Consider the following 16,262-nt stretch of genomic DNA (forward strand, 5'->3'; position numbering starts at 1 on the left):
TTGGATTATTTGGTAATTTGATGTCTAGTTTCTTGAGTTCTTTATATATTTTTGGAGATCAGCCCTCTGTCCGATGTGGGGTTAATGAAGATCTTTTCCCATTCTGTAGGCTGTCATTTTGTCTTATTGACCGTGTCCTTTGCCTTACAGAAGGTTTTCAGTTTCATGAGGTCCCATTTATTAATTGTCAGTGTCTGTGGTACCGGTGTTATATTTAGGAAGTAGGCTCCCGTGCAATGTGTTCAAGACTACTTCCTACTTTCTCTTCTATTAGGTTCAGTGTAACTGGGTTTATGTTGAGGTCTTTGATCCACTTGGACTTGAGTTTTGTGCATGGTGATAGATATGGTTCTATTTTCATTCTTCTACAAACTGATATCCAGTTAGACCAGCACCATTTGTTAAAGATGCTTCCTTTTTCCCATTGTATAATTTTGGCATTTTGTCAAAAATCAGGTGTTCATAGGCATGTAGATTTATGTCAGGGTCTTCAATTCAATTCCATTGATCCACATGTCTGTTTTTATGCCAATACCAAGCTGTTTTTATTACTTAGTTCTATAGTAAAGCTTGAAGTTAGGGATGGTGATACCTCCAGAATTTCCCTTATTGTAAAGGATTGTTTTAGTATTATCCTGGGACTTTTGTTTTTCAATATGAAATTGAGTCTTGTTCTTTTGAGGTCTATGAAGAATTGTGTTAGGATTTTGATAGAGATTGCACTGAATCTGTAGATTGCCTTTGGTAAGATTGCCATTTTTACTATGTTAATCCTAATGATCCATGAATATGGGAGATCTTTCCATTTTATTATCTTCTTTTGATATCTTCTTCAATTTCTTTCTTCAAAGACTTAAAGTTCTTGTCATACAGATCTTTCACTTGTTTGGCTAGAGTTACCCCAAGATCTTTTATATTATTCGTGGGTATTATAAATGGTGGTGTTTCTCTGATTTCTTTCTCAACCTGTCTATCATTTGTATCTAGGGGAGTTACTGATTTTTTTTAGTTAACCTTGTATCCTGCCACATCACTGAAGGTGCTTATCAGCTGTAGGAGTTCCCTGGTAGAACTTTTGTGGTCACTTATGCATGCAATCACAATCTGCAAATAGCAAAGGTTTGCTTTTTCCTTTTTAATTTGCATCCCTTTGATCTTTTGTTTTCTTATTACTGTATCTAGAACTTTGAGGATTATACTGAATAGACATGGAAAGAGTGGATCGCCTTGCCCTGTTCCTGATTTTGGTGGAATTGCTTTGGGTTTCTTGCTGTATATTGCTTTTATCTTGTTTAGGTATGCTCCTTTTATCCCTGTTCTCTCCAAGACCTTTATCGTGAAGGATGTTAGATTTTATCATAGGCTTTTCCAGCATTTAATGAGAAGATCATGTGTTTTTATTTTCAGTTTGTTTATATGGTGGATTACACTGACAGATTTTCGTATGTTGAAATACCTGCATTTCTTGGATGAAGCCTACTGGATCATGATGGATGGTTGTTGTTTGTTTGTTTGTTTTTTTTTTTGTTCTTGGATTCAGTTTGCCCAGTATTTCATTGAGTATTTTTGCATCAATGTTCATGAGGGAGATTGGTTTGTAATTCTCTTTCTTTGTTGTGTCTTTAAGTAGTTTGGGTATCAGGGTGACCATAGCCTCATAAAAAGAAATTGGCAATGTCCTTTTTGTTTCTGTTGTATGGAACAATTTGAGAAGTACTGGTATTATCTCTTCTTTGAAATTTTGGTAGAATTCTGCACTGACACCATTTGGCCCTGAGGTTTTTAATGGTTGGGAGACTTTTAATGACTGCTTCTATTTCCTTAGGGGCTATGGATCATTTAAATTGTCAATATAGTCTTAATTTAATTTTGGTATGTGGTACCTATCAAGAAAATTATCCATTTGTTTCAGATTTTCCAATTTTGTGGAGTACAGGTTTTTGAAGTATGACCTAATGATTCTCTTGATTTCCTCAGTGTCTGTTGCTATGGCCCCCTTTTCATTTCTGATTTTGTTAATTTGGATATTCTCTCTCTGCCTTTTGGTTAGATTGGATAAGGGTTTGTCTATGTTGTTGTTTTCTTAAAGAACCAACTCTTTGTTTCATTGATTACTGAACCCCCCCCCCCCCCCCCCCCCCCCCCCCCCCCCCCCCGCCCATACCTGCCCGAGGAGATTTCTCCCAGAGTGCAGAAAAGATGTGTACAAGTGGCTGGTATTCTAATCTTAAGAATACCAAATGAATATATGCACACAGTTCTCTTTCTGTCCATTCACCTTATTATTCTATGTAAGCTAAATCTCTGAGCTCTCTGCTGTTCTTTCTTTGTTCTGCCCTAGTTCTCAAAATCTACAGCTTCTTTCAGCTCTCAGTCTTCACCCCTCTCTTGCCTGGCTTCTCAACATTTCTCACAGAAGACTCCTTGCAATCCTGAGAAAAGTTTCAAAACCCTCAAGGTCATAACACAGTCCTAGAACAGACTATAAGGAGCAGAGCCATTACCATAGTAATGCAAGGTTCCAAGGTCTCAGAACCAAAGGGAGGGGGTGCAGTATCCAGTGTGAGAAACTCTGAGACATAGCATTTTTATCAGTAGACTTGGTGAGTGAAGAATTAGGAGGCTTTTCTTAGGGTGTTTTATGTTAGTAGCCTTGGTGAGATACCTGCGACTCTGAGTTTGTGCATAACTGTAGAGTTTTAAACTTATGATCTCTATACAAGGCCTTCAGTCTAGTTTGAACTTGCTGAAATAAAAGTGAGCTAAATGTGTGCAGTTTATGTTAGACTGAGGAGGGATTAGTATTTTCTGTGTTAGTCTGAGCAAAAGGAACAAAGCAGGCTTTAATGTCTACAGTCTCGTGGGACAACGGATCTGGCTGTGAAGTATATCCTAGTATAGTTTCTATATATCAAAATTATACAACTAAATGAAAAGTCACCTTCCTGACCACCCACAGATATATGTGCCCATAAGATTGAGATGTAATCATGAGATTACATATATACCTTTTATGAAAATGCATGGTAATGGGGAGATATCATAGCTGTTATTGCACAAGGAGTTTACAAGAAACAGCCAATATATTCAAAAGGCAACAACCCCACCATGCCTTGTGTGATGGCTTAATCCTCTTCCAGAATCCTTGATTGTGTTAGGTTGACCTTTTGAACAATAATTGTCACCTGCTGTACATTTCCATGGCTTTTGCTACCAGCAGCTCCCAATAACTGATTCTTTGTACTGTTCTCTTTGTTTCTATGTTGTTAATTTCAGCCCCGTTTGATTATTCCTTGCTGTCTACTCCTCCTGAGTGAGTTTGCTTCTTTTTGTTCTAGAGCTTTCAAGTGTGCTGTTAAGTCACTGGTGTGAGATTTCTCCAAATTCTTTATGTGGGCACTTAGTGCTATTAGCACTGCTTTCATAGTGTCCCATAAGTTTGTGTATGTTGTGTATTCATTTTCATTGAATTCTAGGAAGTCTTTAATTTCTTTCTTATTTCTTCCTTGACCCAGTGGTAATTCAGTTGAGAGTTGTACAGTTTCCTTGAATTTGTAGGCTTTCTGTGGTTTGTGCTGTTGTTGAATTCTAACTTTAACTCATTGTGATCTGACAAGATATAGGGGTTTCTTTTAATTTTTTTTTTTTTTTTGTATCTGTTGAGATTTGCTTTGTGGCCAAGTATGTGGTCAACTTTACAGAAGTTTCCATGAAATGATGAAAAAAGGTATATTATTGTGTGTTTGGGTGAAATGTTCTGTAGATGTCTGTTAAGTCCATTTGAGTCATAACATCTGTTAGCTCCCTTATTTCTCTGCTAAGTTTCTGTCTGACAGACTTGCCCACTGGTAAGAGTCGGGTGTTGAAGTCTCCCACTATCAATGTGTAGGGTTTGATGTGTGACTTAAGCTTTAGTAATGTTTCTTTTACAAATGTGGGTGCCCTTTTATTTGAAGCATAAATGTTCAGAATTGAGACTTCGTTCTGATTGATTTTTCCTGTAATGCATGTGAAATGTCCTTTTCCGTCTCTTTTGACTACTTTTAGTTTGGCCTATTTTGTTTTGTTAGATCTTAGGATAGCTATACCAGCTTGCTCCTTATGTCTATTTTATTGGAAAATCTTTTCCCAACTCTTTACTCTGAGAATTAGCCTGTCTTTGAAGTTGAGGTATGTTTCCTGCATGCAGGAGAAGGATGGATCCTGTTTTCATGTCCATTCTGTTAGCCTGTGTCTTTTCATAGGTGAATTGAGTTCATTGATATTAAGAGATATTAATGACCAGTGATTGTTAATTCCTGTTATTTTTTGGTTTTGTTGGTGATGGTGGTAGTGTGTGTATGTTTCCCTTCTTCGAGATTTGCTGGTGTGAGATTATCTATTGCCTATGTATTCATGGGTGCAGCTAACTTCCTTAGGTTGGAGTTTTCCTTCTTGTACTTCCTGTAGGACTAGATTTGTGGATAGATATTGTTTAAATCTGGTTTTGTCATGAAATATCTTGTTCTCTCTGTCTATGGTGATTGAAAGTTTTGCCGGGTATAGTAGTCTGGGCTGGCTTCTGTGGTCTCTTATTGTCTGCAAAACATCTGTTTAGGACTTTCTGGCTTTTAGGGTCTCCATTGAGAAGTCGGGTGTAATTCTAATAGGTCTGCCTTTATATGTTACTTGGCCTTTTTCCTTTGCAGCTCTTAATATTCTTTCTTTATTCTGTATGTTTAGTGGTTTGATTATTATGTGACTAGGGGACTTTTTTTCTGGTCAAGTTTATTTGGTGTTCTGTAAGCTTCTTATACCTTCATAGGCATGTCCTTCTCTAGGTTGGGAAAATTTTTGTCTAGGATTTTGTTGAATATATTTTCTGTGCCTTTGAGCTGGAATTTTCCCTCTATCCCTAGTATTCTGAGGTCTTTTCATGGTGTCTCAGATTTCCTGGATGTTTTGTGCTAAGGAGTTTTTAGATTTAACATATCCTTTGACTGGCAAATCTATTTCCTCTATTGTATCTTCAATATCTGAGATGCTCTCTTCCATCACTTGTATTCTGTTGGTGATGCTTACATCTCTAGTTCCTGTTTGCTTACCCACATTTTCCATTTCCAGAATTCCTTGTGTTTGTGTTTTGTTCATTGCCTCTATTTCAATTTTCAAGTCTTAAACTATTTCCTTCACCTGTTTGATTGTTTTTTCTTGACTTTCTTTAAGGGATTTATTAATTTCTTCCAATTTTTTAAAATCTTTTCCTCCATTTCTTTTTTTCCCCCATTTTTCTTTATTAAGAAAATTTCTACTCACTCTACATACCACCCACAGACCCCACCTCCTCCCCTTCCCACCTCCCAGTCCTCCCTCCCAAGCCACCCCACATCCCCAAAATCAAGGTCTCCCATGGGGAGTCAGCAGAGTCTGGCACACTGAGTCTAGGCAGGTCCAAGCCCCTTCCCACTGCACCAAGGCTGCTCAAGTCGCCACACTACAGACACTGGACCCCCAAAAGCCTGTTTGGGGAGCACCCAGGCAGGGGATCGGGATCCATCCCTGGTGCATGGGCAGGTTTTCCTCCATTTCTTTAAGGACATTTTTCATTTCCTTCTTAAGGATTTCTATCATCTTCATAAAGTTATTTTTAATGTCATTTTCTTCTACTTTATCTGCAATGAGGTGTTCAGATCTTGCTGTTGTAGGATGACTGGATTCTCTTGGTGCCATATTGCCCTTTATATTGTTTATGTTTATGTTTATGTTTATGGCATTTACCCATCTGTTCTTCCAACTGGTGTAGGTAGTGCTTGTGCCTATAGGGGCTGCTGATGAGTAGGTGTGGTTGGGTGGCAGAGTGGGTCTTGTGGAAACAGAGTTCAGTGGGTGGCATTGGTGGTGGTGCAGCCTGCCTGCCAGTCTCTTACCTGCTGGTTGGCTGCTGGGATCTTTAAGCCTCCATTTTTCTAGTTGGTCCAAGGAAAGTCATTAATGTTCAGTCTGCCTGGGTTCTCTGTGAAATGGAGAGTCTGTATCCAAGCTCTTCATACATTGTATCCAAAATTAGAAGTTTAATGAAAACTTTAGGACCTAGGCTCAAAACAGGTCAAAGTTTACTTTTATTCACATATTATTGTCTAACATATTGTGTTACTGTAGAAACTGTGGTCCCCCATTAATGACAACTTAGGCAGCATGACCATTATCAAAATAATAAGAGCAGGTTCCACCTTGGGGCCTGTGAGATCCAAAGCCATGGGCTTTTGAACAGGAGTCTAGTACCAGACATGAAATTTCCTCTGGTGGAGTAGGCCTCCAATTCATTCAGAAGGGCTTAATTTTGTTCAAACACTTTTTTTGACATTGTAATTTTAAATTATCTTTCTAGCTAGTGGGTTTCCATAAGGGTTTTTATAGAGCCTTAGTTTTGGTTAACCCACCCACTACTCTTCCCCTATAGCCAATCCTCTTACCCAAAACACCACTTAATCCCTTCACCTCCAGTATTACCCACCCTGTTGTCATTTCACATGTGTTCTACAATTCTTTCAGTTATTTTAAAGTTGAATTGTAAGATAGTAGACTTTTCAGACCCCCTTCTTCTGAGTTAGTCCTCCCTTTTATCCCCTGACTTCTCCTATACTCCTGTGCCCCTCCCTGCTTAGGCCTTCCAACCCTCATAGTCTACCTCATTACTTTAATTTTACCTATAATGCACTCCTTCTATTAGCATGCCTGATTCACAAAGGCCCCTTTCTAGCCTCCTGGCTTACACTTATGCTTCCTGTTATACACACAGCCATAGACTTGGGATGCTCTCAGTCTTGGTCAGAGAAGTTTCTTTGTATAGTGGGCAGCAGTCAATGGAGAGATATTTAATTGGTCAAAGTATTGAGAACAACAGAAATTCTGCTCAGCCATAAATGGGACATCTATATTGATCTCATTACCACCAAGGCCCAAGAAACATTGAGAAATAAGAGGCAGAAAGAATTCAAGAGCCAGAGAATCTGGGAGGAATGCTGTCTTCTGGACATGATATAGTTAATGAAATTATGACTCACAGCAGTGATCACCTGCACAAGACCTATCCAAGATCAAGACAGACAAAATTGCAGCATTAGTGGGGAGGTCCTCTCCAGGTCCCATCCCTACAGAAGGGTAACTGCTGGAGGAGGGAGGATCATTCTTTTCTGAAGCTGTGGACACTTGTAGGTTTCCCATGCTTCAGTGGAAGACCCCCCCTCCCATACACACAGGAAGCAATAACTTGACTTAGTGTGTTATAAAAAAAAAGACATGAAATTGGGAGGAAGACATGTTGGGGAAGATACAGAGGAAGTTGGAGGGAGGAAACATGAGGAAATGCAACCAGAGTTCATTATATACATGGTTGATGTTCTCAAAAATAAAATTAAAAGAATAGAAACAGACTCAGGAAAATAACTTGATGACAGTTTTGTTAGTGTTTGAGAGAAAAGCAGAGTGGGAAAAGGTAGAAAATCCCAACAGGGAGAAAAGAGATGGAGAAGAAGAGAGAAAAACATGCCTTTTGCAACAGAGGTTGGCAAGCTACATGGTAGACGGGGATGGTCCTTCAGAGAAAGAGTGAGAACGCTCAGAGTATCATGGAAAACATACGCAGGCCCTACCCAATATCTGAAAGAAAACGACACAGGTAGAAAATGACACTTTATGAATTAGAACTCAGAAAAGCAGATAGGCTTAGCGTTGACATATAAGCACATTATCTTATTAAGAGGATAATTATTCCTCCCACTACTTTAGCATATATTCAGGTGAATCTTCTTTTCATGGGGAGAGACTCATGGCTGGCTGACTGACTGCACCAGCTGGATTAACTCTTTAGGGAGGAGACAACAGTATGTAATATTCTAGTTTTTGGAGCAGATCAGAATGTCATGTTTTTCCCAGGGTTGGAGATAAAGTCAATTTTTAGATCAGGAGGACCAAGGAAGGACAAGTATGATGTTTTCCTTTCTAGTGTTACCTGGGAAATGGGAGGTGGAACCCAAAGCTGACTGTGAGGGAGGATTCATCTCCAGTGGCTTCTAATGCAATTAATCCTTGTCGAGCTACTTACCATCTATTAGCAATCCAAATGGTCAATTGCAAACCAAAGGGTGAAATGTACACCTCTGTGTCACAGCTTTTGGTGAGAAGTGGGCATGGGGAGGGGCTTGAGACTACTTCAGTGAATGTCAGGGTAACCAGTATTTCATGGCTTCTTTCTTTATGGGTTTTCAATCTTTCCATTACTTCAGTAAACTAGTTGTTGGATTAAACTCTCTATTTGAAGTTGCTAGAGTGTTTCTTTTTCTTCCTGAATTGGTTTTTACTGACACAATTCCACGTTCAAGAGTGCAGAAGAGAGCTATTATTTCTCAGCCTTCTTCAAAACCCTCTGAGTGGTGTCCCAGTTAAGATGCTTTTATCTGAAGCCAAGAGAAATCCGAACAGTTTAATTCAAGTGCAAGAAAAGGGGGTGGATTATGGAGGATGTACTTGAAGCATTGCACAGTAGCTCACAAACCTCTGCATGGAGGGGATCTGTGGCACAGGGTTAGGGCTAAGGAACTTGGAAATGAAAATATTCAGTGTGATGAGTGATACTGATTGTCAACTTGACAGGATCTAGAATCATCTAAAAGACAAACCTTTGACATGTGCATGAGGGAGTTTCCAGGTTGGGGAAATTGAGGTGGAAATACTCACCCTAAATGTGGATGGCTGCATGCCATGGTCTGGGGTTCATTACTAATTAAGAAGGAAAGCGAGCCGAGCCCAGCATTCATCTCTCTCTGCTTCCTGTGTGTGCAAATTACGGGCGACTGCCTCTCGTCTTACGTCTTTCCTGTCATGATACACTGTATCTTCGAACTGTGAGCTTAAAATGCATCCTTCCTTCCTTAATTTGCCTTTGTTAGGTGTGTTGTCACAAGGACCAGAAAAGTGACTGATACAGTCGGAAATAGCATGTAGGGTGCAGTAGGCATCTCATCTGTTTCTTTAGAGGTGTGTTCTGTTTCCATAAACTGATATTCTCTGTTTCAGGAGTAGAAGCCTGTTTAAGATTCTGTTCTGAAACCTCAAATGATCCTTCATGGTGGAAGAATCCTTGAGACAAAATTATTAAGTCAGTTTGAATTTTCTGTTCTCAGAAGATAAATGGTTTGAGTGGAGTTCTCTCTCCTGATAGTCCTCTGTGGGCAGGGAAACAGAGGCCAGGCATCCCTTCCTGGCTGACAGAGTACTGAGGGGAAAGGGACTCCTGGAGAGCTGAGCTCATTGTCTTGAGCAGGAGCAGCTCTGCTTCTCTAGGAGAAATATGACAGCCAGACACTATTTCTTGTCACTGCTGAGGAGATACTACTGAAGTTAGGTGGATAGAGTTCATAGATGTTGCTGACCCTGCCCATGTGCACTGACCAGCCTCCACCACAGAACATGCAGCCTAGCCTCTTAATAGCACTGAGATGAGATCTGTGCTGATATGCCGGGAAGGACCAGTGGGTACCAGCCAGACACCATGGAGAGTGACATGTGTATGGGAGCACTCAAAGAAGAAAATAATTGATGCATTTAGTTAGTATGGACATTTGCTTTATAAACTTCACATTTATTGGCTGATTGATTTGTGGTGTGTGTGTGTGTGTGTGTGTGTGTGTGTGTGTGTGTGTGTGTGTGTGTGTAGGCCCCAGCAGAGCATCCAAGTCCTTCTCTGTTGCTCTTTACCATATTCTCTTCAAACAGAATCTCTCACTGAGCCTGGATCCCAGCTGGTAACCAGTGAACCTCAGTGATCCATCTGTCTCTACCCCTTAGAGTCCTGGGAATACAGATGGATGCTCATCATGGCCATGTATAACTGATTTTTCATATGGGTGATGGGGATTTGAACTCACATCCTTGTGTGATCTCAGCAAGCGTTCCTATCCACTGAGACATCTTTCAGCCCTCTCTAAATATATTAAGTGCTTCATCAGCACCTTTGCTTTTGTTCTCCGTAATTCTGGAGAGCAAGTAATATCACCTCTGTCTCATGGAAACCAAACAAGAACAGGGCTCCTTCCCTCCAAAGCTCTTAACTGTAAGCCAGGAGGGTGACAGTGAAATTCTCTGTATCCTGTGGATCTGCCCTTGTCATCAGTTAAAGTACTTAGGATGCTATAAACAGCTTCTTAAGTGCTGAAGTTGTAAGTCTCACAAGTGACAGTAAATAATAACATCACTGTCACCAGCTGCTTGGAAGTGCTGAGAGATTGACAGGCAGATCACATTGTCTGTCACAGGCATTTGAATGTATCAAAAAGAGTGATTATGTAGGATGCTGCGAACAGGGCAAAGGGAATGGGAAACCTAGATGCAAGACCATGAAGCAACAAGTTCCCAGGACTGGGCTGTAGAGATGGCGTATGAGTTAGGAACATTTCCTGTTTTCTGAAGGACCTCAGTTTCATTTCCAGCATATTCCCACAAACTGCCTGTAACTCTAGCTCCAGGGGAACCTGCAGCCTCTTCTGGCCTACACTCATTCATGCACGCATGTACATAGTCACACATAAATTAAAAAAAGATTCCCAGGATTGATATTCTCGCAGATTTCCTTTTCTGCCTCTAGGCTTGTGGTCTGCCATCTGTTCTGTAGTGAGACCATTCTCATGCCGTAAGACAGGGTAATGGGGCTGGGAGAGGGCCCAGTTAATAAAGTGACCATAGTGCATGCACAAGGACCAGAGTTCCATCCCCAGAACTCACATTAAAATAAGTCAGACATGTTGGCTCCAAAGACAAGTGGATTCCTGCGGCTTGCTGGACACCTAGCCTAGCCCAATTAGCAAGCTCCAGACCATTGAGAAGCCCTTTTTCCAAATGCAAGATGGATATCTCTGAGGAATGACAACAAGGTTGCCCTCTGGCTTCTACACACATGCACTTCAGTGAGTATGCACACCCATGCATGCACATTCACATAGACAAGTGCACCTGCACACACTTGAACATGCATACACATTTCTATAAATGCACACGAGAGGGAGGGACGGGGGGAGAGAGAGGGAGAGAGAGAGAGAGAGAGAGAGAGAGAGAGAGAGAGAGAGAGAGGAGAGGTTCAATATTGTGCATATGTGACTTTGGCCAAACTTCTTAAACCCTTGGCTTAATTTTCTTACCTATCAGATGAGATGGGCATTCCTACCATTCCTGTTGATTAGATGAAATTGTCTGGTAAGAACTGAGTGAGCATTAACTTTCAGCAAATGTGCATTATAATAAATAACTCACTGGCTGCACATGTACTTACTGAGTTCCCATTGTAAGAAAAATGGCCACTTTTCTACTCCTGACACTGAAATCAGGGCAATGGCAAGAAGTGTTTCATGTCTCCTCTATGTTGGGCTCTGTTCCAAAAGTTTTAGCTAGTACCATACCTATAACACACTGAGGCATGTAGTATCTATCTATCTATCTATCTATCTATCTATCTATCTATCTATCTATCTATTTTATGAAAAATAGAATATATTTTTGTTTTGCCATATTCTGAGAATATTATAATAAAATAGTATTTTCAGAGTCAGAATTTTTAGAATGAGTGACTGAAAACCATTTTTCTACTTTTCAGGCCCATCACAAAATGTCAAGTTTAAAGTCAAATCCACTTTGTTCAGATCCAGGTGTACAGTAGAACCAGGTGTCCAGAACATCAGTTCCAGGGTCAGTGAACTAACCACTGTCATAATCGGATTTGGCTTGTGGGATGTTTCTGTGTGACCCCGAGCTAAGGATAGTGTTTGTGTTTTTCAGAGGCTTAACGACAACGAAGGTGCAGCACGGAACCATCTGTGGCCTCTAAAGTCTCAGCCATGTTGCTTGACCAGAAAATGGTTGCTTTTCCTGGTGGTGCTGAGTCTGTGGCTTGCAGCCATGAGGCCAAGATCCTGTGCATCTGATTCTTCCATGAGCAACTTTAAAGTCTGGAAAAGGGACCCTCTGGTGCTATATTCCAAATTCTTTTCTTTCCAGCTTTTTCTTCACCATCATCAAAACTCATCCTTATTTCTCTTTCCATTGATTAGAAGAACTTTTAATTTTTCATAAATTAAGGAAACGATAATTTTTGCACCACTGGAATTGATTTGCTTTTCCCAAATACTTTTGCTTGTTCTTTCATAGTAATAAAATTCAACACTTGGGTAGGCTTTTATACCAGCTTTCTGGCATGTTTGGGGATAAGTCTGACAGTGTACTTTGCCAGGTTTCACTTTCCATTTGATCATCCTGGCCAGGACATCAAACCCTAGAGCAAAATTCTGGCAAGATCTGCACCAAGGAGAATAGAAATCAACCACCCAGTGAGCCTTCTTTTGTAAAACATTTTTGTTGTTGTTGTTGAGAGTCTGGGGTGTTAAATCAGTGAGTAAAACCCAAGACTCCAGATTCCCAGGGAATAAATATCCCTATTCCAGCCATTGTAACTGTGATGTGGGTCATCTTTACTTGACTTTTGGGGATAAAAGCATATCTCAGAGTATCGTTGAACATTTCCTTAGGTATAAAAGGAATGATACTGTCAGCAGTCCACACTGCCCACATTGATCAGCCCACATAACATCCCCAGCCATTCTTTTCTATTCTGTCATTAAGGCCTGACAGGGATGACACCATGGAGACTAGAAATCAACCCTCAAGGCTTCATCATGTTTTCGTTCTTTAACTAGTTCATTGACAGTGGTGGGTGTAAGAGAGACCACTAACAGGTTTTTTAAATCCTCTAGGAATTTAAGATCTGTTCAGTGCAGTGATGTCCTTCTGCTGAAGACTGGGCTGGTTGATCCCGGTGTTGCTGTCTAAGCATGAATGTTGCATACATTCTGCAGAGTCCTTTGTGCACTGTACAATCTAATGCACCAGCGTTAAGCTGATCATAGAGAAGCATTTATGCTCTTTGTAACTTGGGCAGAAGAGCTTGACATGATGGACAGATGGACACCAAATAGCAAAGAACTCAATAAAGCATGGTTATTTGTTACTATCAGGGAAGTTTAGAGGCCCAAGTGTGGTGATGTGGGTTACCCAAAGTCATACAGCTAATGTAGCCAGGAGGATGCCCTCATGAAATCTGATTGTAGATATCACAGTCCTCGAACCCATTAAACATGAACCCTCAAGGATGTGCAGCAAGGGTTCACTTGAAATGCATGTGCCATGCTCATGGAAGGTTCTGGTATTCCTGGTAATGTATGATGAACTTATGGGGCTCTAGGTACACTATTTGGCTCAATATCTGGGGACCTTCTGGCCAAAGGAAGCTGTAACAATCACAGAAGATTTCAGCAGTGTGGGGGGATTCTTGGTAATGTGTGGGCAAATTAGTAGATACCAGGCTTGAGAATTGGTGTTTATGCCAGAGAGAAATGGATAGAGAGAGGAGAAAGAGAAAGAGAGAGAAAGAAGGAAATAAAGCAAAAAGGTGAGAGAAACAGAAGGATAGAGAGAAAGGAAGATAATGTGAAGAAGAGAATAAATGAGAAACAAGAACAGAGGGAGAACGAAAGAAAGAAGAAGAAGGAAAAAGAGAGAATGGAGAAAAAGAAACAAAGAGAGAAGAGACACACAGAGAGGTGAAGAAGGAAAGAGACAAAAGGGAAGAGACAATGGATAAGAGAAAAACAGGAAGAGAGAAGCAGAAAGATAGCACAAGATGAGGAGAGAAAGTGGGAGAAACAGAAAAAGATGAGAGAGGTAATGGGGAGATAAAGGAGAGAAAGTAAAAGAGTGGAGATGAGACAGAAAGGGAGAGAAAGGGAAGAGAGAGGGTGAAGGAAAGAGGGACGAGGGGAACGAGAGAGAGAGAGAGAGAGAGAGAGAGAGAGAGAGAGAGAGAGAGAGAGAGAGAACAAGAACACCCTGTAGCGGGTAGTTGTCTGAACCGTTCCCTGAAGCACTGCCCCTAGTGAGGCAGCTGTAGCCCTTATATCTGCCTATGACCCTGAGGTACCTGCCCGGGGTGTGGCCACCAGGGACTCATAAGTCCTGGAATGCAAGTAAGCCCTATCGCTTGGCTATCTCATGGTTTTAGATGCTGGGATCTTGGACCAAGCTGTTCAACGTGGGACATAGCTCCGCTTTCCTGGACCCTACGATAAATCTCCCGTGGTTGTGAATTTACCCCCAAATAAATTCCTTTCATTATTAAGCTGATTCTGTGGATTGCTAGTGATTTAATCACATTAATACCCAGTGCTTTATCTTTTGGAATGTCAGTAAGTAACTCTTTGGAGACAGAGATTTTAGAAAGGTGAAGCAATTAAAAAAGAGGCATTTAGAGGAGGCACTAATCCAAACAGAGCGTTGTCTTCCTAAGAGAGAAGCTGAAGAGTCCCAGATATACACATACAGAGAAAAATCCATAGCACAGAGACAGAAGGCAGCTGTTGGCTCAAGGAGAAAGAATCAAAGGTGTTCATGCCTTGACCAATATTTTCACTTCACATCTGTGAGGCTAGAATATCTGCTATTGAGGATGGAGAGATGGATCAGCAGTTAAGAACACTTGCTGCCCTTACAGAAGACTGGAGATTGGTTTCCAGCAGGTGACTCACAGCTACCTATAACTCCAGTTACAGGGGATCTGGCACCCTCTTCTGGCCTCCATGGGTATCTGCTTTCATGTGAGCACACACTCACAGACATAAACCATGCTGGTTATGTTTCTGTCAGCTTGACGCAAGCTAGGGTCAACTTGGAAGTGGGAACCCCAATTAGGAAAACATCTTCATCAAAGTGGCCTATAGGCAAGTATGAGGGGGGATGTTCTTGCTTGATGTGGGAGGACCCTTTCTACTTTGGGTGGTACCACTCCTGGGCTGGTAGTGCTGGGTTGTACAAGAAAGTAGACTAAAGAAGCCATGGGAAGCAAACCAGTAAGCAATGGTTACCCATGTTCTCTGCCTCAGTTCCTGCCTTGGGTTGAGCCCTGACTTCCCTTCGTGATGAACTATGAGCTATAAAAGGAAATAAACCCTTTCTTTCTCAAGTTGCTTTTGGTCAGGGTAGAAAGAGAAAGCCAGGTTACACACGTACACACCAATACAAATAAAATCTTTTAAAAACAGAAGTGTCCAACCTTGAAGTCACCCACTTTGCAGTTTTACTATGTAATTCTCAGTGGGCTAGTGTGACATTCAAAGCAACATTTCGGTAGCATGTCCTTACCTTGACACGGAACACAGTGGAGGGAGTCTGGAGTCTTCATTACCCTGCAATGACAGAGCAGCTGTGACCCAGGATGCTTCAAAGGCACAACCAGAAGAGACACAATGAGCTTAGGGCTCAGCAAGGGACATGCTGACAGCTGGTCACCCTGCAGTGCCAGTGTCTACTGCACCAAATGGAGCAGCCAAAGGCCCACCAGAGGTTTGCGGCTTCCTAAGAAATGGTAACAGAAGAAAGCAGACCACAGGGCAGCAGGAAGAACAGGCTATGTCCAATAGGGCGGCACAAGCCAGGAAGAACTATGAATGTCGCCTGTGTCTATGGAGATTCTAAAATATCACCCTTTGAAAATCTCTCTCTCTCTCTCTGCCTCCCCCCTCATGTGTGTGTGTGTGTGTGTGTGTGTGTGTGTGTGTGTGTGTGTCCATATGTATCATATATATGTGTAACACGAGTCTTAAAAGATCTTATTCATAAAATCAAACCCGGAGCCAGGTATTGGGGTGAATGCCGAAAGATCAGAGAGACAGAACAGGTCACAGCTAACCTCACCTCCATGACTTCTCAGCTGGTCCTGTTTCCTCAAACTGGAAGCTTCTGTGTCCTCATCTGAATAGATCTCAGCTGAACTGCTGCTCAAAAGCCTGAAAGCTTAACCAGGCTCTAGTACCTGATCTTCATGCCTTATATACCTTTCTGCTTCTTGCCATCACTTCCTGAGATTAAAGGCGTGTGTCACCATGTCTGGCTGTTTCCAGTGTGTCTTTGAACTCATAAAGACCCAGATGGATCTCTGCCTTTGCAATGCTAAGATTAAAAGTGTGTGTGCCACCATTTTCTGACCTCTGAATCTAGTGGTTGTTCTGTTCTCTGACCCCGGATAAGTTTATTAGGGTGCACAATATTTTGGGGAACACAATATCACCACATATATGTGTGTGTATTCTTGCATGGTGCATATGGGGGTGGTACATGAGGTGAAAATCAGAGGACAACCCTATGTATCAGTGGCAGCATTGTACCTTGTTTCAGAAGTCTTGTTTCTG

At 41.3% G+C, this 16,262-nt stretch overlaps 2 long non-coding RNA genes across 2 annotated transcripts in view; both read left to right on the plus strand.

Annotated features, from left to right (window-relative positions):
• Positions 1-16,262, plus strand: part of LOC128109616 (uncharacterized) — an 84,550-nt gene that overhangs the window by 27,958 nt on the left and 40,330 nt on the right. The gene's annotated exons all lie outside the window — the stretch shown is intronic.
• Positions 11,624-12,204, plus strand: LOC128109617 (uncharacterized). Its single transcript, XR_008217861.1, has 2 exons — positions 11,624-11,715; positions 11,806-12,204. It is a non-coding gene; the product is annotated as an uncharacterized LOC128109617 (long non-coding RNA).

This window comes from Peromyscus californicus, unplaced genomic scaffold (assembly GCF_007827085.1).
Source record: "Peromyscus californicus insignis strain IS unplaced genomic scaffold, ASM782708v3 Scaffold_14__1_contigs__length_90479793_seg_2, whole genome shotgun sequence".
In the NCBI taxonomy this organism is placed as follows: Eukaryota; Metazoa; Chordata; class Mammalia; order Rodentia; family Cricetidae; genus Peromyscus; species Peromyscus californicus.